The sequence below is a fragment of the Benincasa hispida genome, chromosome 5 (genome assembly GCF_027475165.1).
Source record: "Benincasa hispida cultivar pf3 chromosome 5, pf3_genome.v1.1, whole genome shotgun sequence".
NCBI classification, from domain to species: Eukaryota; Viridiplantae; Streptophyta; class Magnoliopsida; order Cucurbitales; family Cucurbitaceae; genus Benincasa; species Benincasa hispida.
The window spans coordinates 33,088,989-33,093,823 of record NC_143482.1 but is presented as its reverse complement, the minus strand read 5'-3'; the positions used below and the strand labels follow the sequence as shown (position 1 = coordinate 33,093,823).

The 4,835-nt window shown below is 30.8% G+C and overlaps 1 pseudogene; it reads right to left on the bottom strand.

The window, feature by feature from the left end:
* Positions 1 to 1,141: 1,141 nt before the first annotated feature.
* LOC120078185 (7-deoxyloganetin glucosyltransferase pseudogene) lies at positions 1,142 to 2,113 on the bottom strand (annotated as a pseudogene).
* Positions 2,114 to 4,835: the final 2,722 nt, after the last annotated feature.

Below are 4,835 nucleotides of genomic sequence, written 5' to 3'. Positions count from 1 at the left end.
GCGTGAATGCGTTTCAGTAGCGCCATCAAAGTCAGCAAAAGATTTTCGGGACTAAAAGAAGCCAGAGTAACGGAGGAACCTGAGCCTATGATAAGACGATATGATGTAAGTCTTTGGGACCCACCGTACTATACATATAGTCTTTGGGTCATGTGTTGGGGTGCTTAGTTCTTTTAGGGGTAGCTCTGTATACATGTATGAGGAGTGATGTTTATGCTATGTGTATTAGGAATACTCTACACCGACAAGGTTCTTCAGGTAAAGGTTTGGTGATGATTATACCTATTTCCTGAGATTTATATGTATTTATGCATTATATGGTTTACTGAGCTAGTGTTTGGAATGTTATTGATTTGAATGATTTATAAACTCGAGATATTGTTTATAAATTTGTTTTTCTAGAATTTAGATTTATACGGATTGATGATCTTCTATTCAAATATTATTATCATACGAAACGTTTACATATTTATGGATTATGACTTATGATATGAAATGGTTATATAAAACCTATTTTCCTATAAGCTACCACTCATTAGCTTTCTAGCTCATCCTTTACTTTTTATTTTCTCCACCAAGTTACCTCTGAGTTTCAATAAGATTCAAATGATACGAAGCTACCATCCCTACCCATTAGTTTGTTGCAAAATGTAACTAAACATGGTATTCTAATAATTGTATAATTGTCAAAATGTGTAAGTGAAGTATTGAATCCAAGTTTAAGTTTAAAATTAACAGAAAATGGTGTTGTTAGCAAGCATCTCTAAAGATAAGGAGGAAAATTTGACAGTAGATTCCATTGCGCTACTAGGATTTGACACTCTAATACCAAAATAAATCTAAGGTATTTGAGTTTAATCTCTCAATTGCTCAATAAAAATTCTGTGACACATTGTGACCAATTTATAATAGGGTGCACACAAAATAATACAATAAGTATAGAAGATATAACAAGATAACCAGATATGATATTAAAATACAGAATCTAATGATATGTGGTTTGTCCCAAAATACTACAAAGGTTCCTTAATAATATAGATCATGAAAAGTTCTGATACATTCATAAAGTCTTGAAATATAAACCATTTAACTAAAGTATCTATATATTTATGTAAATACAGTAAGTTACAAGGAAACAACCTAGAACCCATTTATTAATTTAGAATGGTACAATGAAATCACTGCACTTTTGATAGAAGAACTTCCTTAATCAATTTATCCAGTTGTTTCCAAGCAAAACCACCAACTTCATATGCTTCTTCAGCTTTACTCTTCAAATTCATAACATTCTCCTTCATTTGCTTACCCTTTTCTCCATCCATTAACTCTCTCACAAGCTTCTCAACTTCATTTCTTTTCACATTGTTATCAATTTCCATTCCAATCCCCCACTCACTGCAACAATAATGAAAATTTGTTTGTTGTTCAGCAAAGAAAGGCCATGAAATCATTGAATTCCATCCACTATGTGTTAAAAACCCTCCAATTGAAGAATGGTTCAACACTTGTTCTTGACAACACCAACTTGCTATCAAGCTTCTATCTTTGGTTTGTGTTACAAATTCATGTGGCAAAATGGCTGAATCTCCCACAACTAAATCAGGCCTAGTAATCCATAGAAATGGCTTCTTGCTATTTGCTAATCCCCAAGCAAACTCAATTAATTGATGTGATGTCATAACTGTGATACTACCAAAGTTTACATAAACCACAGAATTTGGTTCCTTTGAATTCAACCATTCAATGCATTCAAAATCCTCCACCCAAAGATTAGACCCTATTGCTCTTTGTTTCTCATCTTCAATTTGCTTGACAAGTAAGTGAAGGGGACCAATTGTGTAAATAAGAGAATTGATGGAAGAGAGAGCCTTTAATACGTCCTCTTCAAGTGTATCGAATGTGTTCAATATAATTGCAGAAGCTTCTCTACATTGTTTTATCTTCTGAAGAATAAAATTTAGCATGATATCATTTGGATCTGTTGTTCTAATAAAAGTAGGAATATCCCTCAAACGTATATTCTTCATTCCCTCGATCCATTCTATAGTTCTTTCTAGATATCCATCTGTCAAATAGCTTGAATCTGTGAACCAATAAATAAGATTAAACCCCAAATTAATTGAAAATTTTAAATTTAATAATTTTTTTGTCTTCCATCCCCATAGAAGTAACAAGGTCTTCAACTTTGGCTTGTGATAATTTTTTCTGATGCGTGTGGTGGAAACTCATAAATAAATAACCAACAAAAGATATTTGATAGGAAACAAAATCACTTTTATTTGAAAGACTCTTCAAATTTGGTTCACACTTTTAATTGAACTCCCTTTGGGTGATCTTCTCTACACACGTGGTTGCCATTTCAATACAAAATATCAATTCTATTTATAGGATTATCATGGACAAGTCTAAATTTATAACTCTCACCTTAATTAAACACATAAAAAACCTTTAAAGTCCTATATTTCATTTACTAGTGTATCTTACTCCTCTCCAAGACATGACCTTACCAACTTTCATCAATTAATATACCTAATTAACTTACATCTTTTAATTCATTTATAACTTATCTAATTAAAACATGTTCAATTTTCAACAAATTTAAGTCCAGTTTAATATCTATATTTTTTGTTTCTGATTTTTAAAAATTAATCTTAAATAATGCTTCTTCTACATATAAGTTTATATGTTTGCTCTCACCTTTCTACAAATATTTCCAAAACCATGTGAAGTTGTAAAAATTAAAATGACCTAAGTAGTTTCCAATAACTTGCTTTTCTTTTTAGAAATTAATTAAGAGTTTAAATGTTCTTTTAAGTAGTACGTGAAAACCGTTATTGAAATACTTAGAGAATACAAACATACATTTCAAGAAATAGAAAACTAATAATAAAATTGTTACCAAAGAGGGTTTTAGTTATTGTACTTTTGAGTTTTGTAGCAATCTAGCCCTTAAATTTTAATGTGTACAAGATTAGTATTATTTGTTTAGTTCAATAATTCCAAGAGCTAGAATCGAACTATCAATCTTTGTGTTTAGTAAATGGTATACTAATTGTAACAATTTAATCTTTGTATTTTAAAATCTGTTATAATTACATCCATATCATGAAAAAGTCCATTAAAATTAAATGTCAATTTTTATTATCTAACAATGGATTGTTTGTAGTTTATAAAAACTTTTCAACCAATAATTAGTTTGTCCAACTATACATATTACGTACATAAGAAATCTCATTAAAATCTTAATAATATATTTCACAATTGAAAATCTATCCCTCAAAAAAAAAAAAAAGTATTGGGACCTAATTTAGTTACACATTAAAGTTATCCACAAATGAATTATTACAAAATTTAATAGTATATTGAGGGTCTCATAGGAGAGAGATGAAGACACTTCATATGGTATAAGAATGAAACTCCCAATTTTTCTAATATAGTATGAGAAATCATGAAATCTAAACTGATTATTGTTATTAGAAAACGTGGGATAAAATTTGTTCCATCTCAAAATTAATTGGCAGTGAAAGAAGTATCCTATATATCTTAAAAAGATCTTGACGTCCCATGATTGTTGTAATGTGAGATCCTCGACAAGTATATAATATGAATTAGGATTCGACTAAAAATTGGTAAACTTAAAAAAGATACCGTCTTGAAGGATATGTTTGAATCATTAAATCCAAAAGCGTAGGGACTCAATTAAAATCATACCTCTGAGTGGGATCAACCCTTGGTTCATGAGCTTAGGATATTGTAAATAACCCAAGTAGCCACAAGCACTAGTCGTAAAGAACAATGCATAAGGAATAAGAAGAACTGATTCTTCTTTTATATTTTGCAACTTCATCCATATTGTTTTCATTGTTCACTCATGATTTTAGTCTTGGAGATGCTTATCATCTTTACTTGATCAGCTAGCAAGGAGGATTTGAGGATTAGAAGATTTGAGACCAACTAAATAAGGATTTGGTTTCGAATAATAAGGAGAATTTTTGACAAAAGAGGTAATCACTGAAATGGCTCTACTTCTGATTTACTTTGGTAATCATGGATTACTTTGATTTTATCGATAATTGTATGTTTATGATTAAGTCTATTTAGTTTTGTTGTGGTTTTTGATTGATTTTGTGTTGGGTTATACAATCTTTTCTAGGCCCAATTAATCATGATAAATCCTGAGGTGATGAAGAAATGGTTGAGGAGAGATGAAAAAATGGCTGAGGAGGGCTATGTTAAATCCTAGATGTGTAGATACTCGTTACTCAATAAGTTTCTGCTCGTTACTCAATGAAAATTTCTTTCTATCCTCGATGAGTTTCTATTCTTCGCTTGATGGAACTCGACAAGTGTTGATCGTTACTCGATTCTATTCGATGAGTATTAATCTTTACTCAAAGCAAAAGATGGAAACTCTTGACTCGATGCTACTCGATAGGAGAAATTTGGGTCTCGTTGTAACTCGATACTCTGAAAACGTCATGATTTGATAACAAGATCACATTTTCATTGATTTGTAAAGAGATAGACGAAGATTGAAAGAAGAAGATGTAGAGAAGAAGAAGAAACACGCAGAGTTACGTGGTTCGCCCAATAAGCCTACATCTATTAGAAGATTCACTTTCTTTCTCACTTCTTACAGCAATTGTTATTTACAAAAAAATAGGAAGTATAATGATTTTACTTTTTTTTTTTCGTATTCTGATTAGTGGTATTTATAACACATACCATCTGACCGTTACAAGATAAAGTTAGTTATGTAAACTAAACTAGCTGAAATGGTATTTGAGTCCAATTCTTACCTTTTGTCTATGTGGTGGTTTCCATTGATTTTGTAT